At 35.8% G+C, this 2891-nt stretch overlaps 1 pseudogene; it reads right to left on the reverse strand.

Moving 5' to 3' along the window:
• Positions 1–515: 515 nt before the first annotated feature.
• LOC112504380 lies at positions 516–2474 on the reverse strand (annotated as a pseudogene).
• Positions 2475–2891: the final 417 nt, after the last annotated feature.

A 2891-nucleotide genomic window follows, 5' to 3' on the forward strand; every position in this document is an offset into this window, starting at 1 on the left:
AATATCATCCAAGATTTAATTTTACCTATGACATTAATGAAAAAGGACCATCTATGGGGTACATGAACTACACTAGAGATTTCTTAATATTGTTTCAACATTAACTTTTGTTATATTTTCTTTGATTGAAATTGTAAACGGTTAATATTACCAAAACAAAAAAGTAACGATTGGGATCTTGATATTGCACCTTTTCAAATCAAATATATAGCAATAGCTAAAACAAAAATGGAGAAAATGGCTCCTTTTAATTGATGACTATCAAAAAAATTCATAAAACCAACGTTTATTGAAGAAACTATAGCGTCGATTACAAAAACCTACTAGTTTGAAAGGTTCATTGGAATTGATCCGCTATTGGATTACATTATACGTAAGAGAAGCACCTGAAGTACTAAACGAAATAGGTATAAGTTTAGTAATGGTTGGGGTAGCAAACTCGGATTTGGCAAGTTCCTCCTATTGCATTATGATACATACACACAAATCTTTATTCCATATCAATGATACCATCTTCAATCTTTATGTGGGTAAAGACGAATAGGAAGACCCTTAGCTGGGGCAGGTGTTGGGTTTAAAATAATCTGCTCGTTAGGAATAACTTTCTCCCACTTGAACTTTCTTACAAGATGATGCATAAAAATGAGTATTTCCAGACGGGCATAAACTTTTCCAGGACACACATGTGGGCCTCCTCCAAATGGCACGAATGTGTAAGGTGCGGGTTCTTTGCCTTCAAATCTTGATGGGTCAAATTTCTCAGGTTGTGAAAAAAATTCGGGGTTTTTGTGAGTTGAGTGCGCATCCCAATATAGTTGTATAGATGAAACGAAAAGATTATCATATGATCTTACATACTTTCATTCCATTGAAATGTAAAATCTGAAAATATAACTAAAACCAACCATTTACACTCATAAAATCCACTTACTGAAGTTACATATTATTGGTAATAGCATAAATTTGATTGTTGATTATGTATGTGTAACTTACCTTCCAACCCTTGGGGATAGAATAGCCATTGTACATGAAATCGACAGTGGCTTCTCTAAATGAACCTTGGAGGGGTGGGACTAATCTCATAACTTCACGTGCCACATTCCATGAGTACTTCATCTTCGATAGATCCTCCCATTTGAGCATTTCTCCATGTGGTTTAGACTTTGCAATTTCTATGTGTTCTGCATATGTAAATCAGAATCTAATACACCATTTCTCTAAAAGCAAGTGTCAAATCTTCCTTTTAATTAACCAAGAATGAAGTAAGAAATTTTGTAGTTCTAAAACCATATGTTTTCATTTTTCTCCATTTGAAATTAACCAATCAAGGTAATGTTTTATTGGTGAAACAAAATGTATTAAAAACAGACCAATCCCATGCGTTGTTTAATTGGTGAAACAACACTCTGTTATCAATACATTTCAACCCATGTTGTGTTGTTTCATCGGTGAAACAACGCTGCATTAATAAAACGGATCATACACAGATCAACCAAGAACATACTTAACAATAATGCAAAAGTGGAGCTTTTATACCTTTGTAAACCCCATTGTAGCCCTCAGGAAACTCGGCAAGATACTTAACAATAAATGCACAAGCAGAGCTTGTAGTGTCATGGCCACCAATAAGCTACCCTAGGATCTTGTTAGCAATTTCATATTCTTCCATGAAGTTTCCATCTTCATCCCTAAAGAGAAGCATGTATGACAATATGTCTTGGGTTGGTGTTGCTTTCCCTTGAGCCAAATCCATCTTCCTCTGCTTCACTATGGCAATAAGTTGTGTTCTCATGAATTTTGCAGCATTAATCCCTCTTTGATATTGTGTCCCGGGAAGGTGAATGGGGATCGAAAAGAACGCAAAGCAATGCTTTGGAATGGAAGAGATAGGTATCTCACCCTTTCTGGGTCGTCAATACTTATAAAGATCTTGCATGCAAGTGAAAAAGTGAAGTCCTTCGTGAGCTCGTAGGTCACGATTTCGTCCTTCCCATCCCATCCAACGGCAAAGTGTTGTTGTATCACGACATCCATGATGGTAACAAAAGAGTGCAACGTTTCTGGACTGAGGAAGGTGCTAACCATCTTTCTCATCAGCATGGTTTGCTTTGTCTTCAAGTTCTTGTCAGACAGAGGAAATACTTTTTCTGTTGAAGAAGGCCACCATCCTTTTACAAGCTTGTTCTCATTTGAGAACAAGAACTTGTTACCTTGGGCACCACAAAAAACCGCAACGTCCTCGAGCATAAGAGAGTTCTAAAGACTTGAGGCGACATGCGGTCGAATATGAATTTCTCGGGATGGCCTTTCCATCCTGTTGAAAGAAACTCGAGACTCTCTCCGATTACAGGCCATCCTCTTCTACCAGGAGGAAGTAGTTTAGTGTTTTTGGACTGGTAGATCACGAAAAAATGAAGAGCCAAAGAGAAGAGGAGAACAAAAAGAGATAAGAGAGAAGCATAGAGGATTTCCATTTTCATAAATGCTTTGCAACGGGTTCGATGGTGTGTTGTGAATGAAAACCCTTGGGGGTTTATAAAGACGAGGAAAAACGATAACATGCATGTAACATGTTAAAATTTCATTTCGTTTAATTTACTTTTGTTGCTACGTCATCCAGTTATTTTGGTTCTTCGAAACAAATGCCGACCAAAATTAAGCGTAATCCTTCGTTTGTGTATTTTAAAAGTTTACGGTACATTGTATTTTATTACACAACAATAAAGTTGAGTTTATAAGACGTGGAAAACTTTTTTTTTAAGTTCTAATAACCCACTTTATAAGACTTAATTATATAATAGAAAAAGTGTTTCATCTAAAGGTTTTGTAATATGTTTATAGAAACGTTTTTGAGTATCATAATAAGTTTTTTAGATTAAATTAAAAAAAAC

Source organism: Cynara cardunculus, unplaced genomic scaffold (assembly GCF_001531365.2).
Source record: "Cynara cardunculus var. scolymus isolate 2C unplaced genomic scaffold, CcrdV1 Un_Scaffold_5381, whole genome shotgun sequence".
In the NCBI taxonomy this organism is placed as follows: Eukaryota; Viridiplantae; Streptophyta; class Magnoliopsida; order Asterales; family Asteraceae; genus Cynara; species Cynara cardunculus.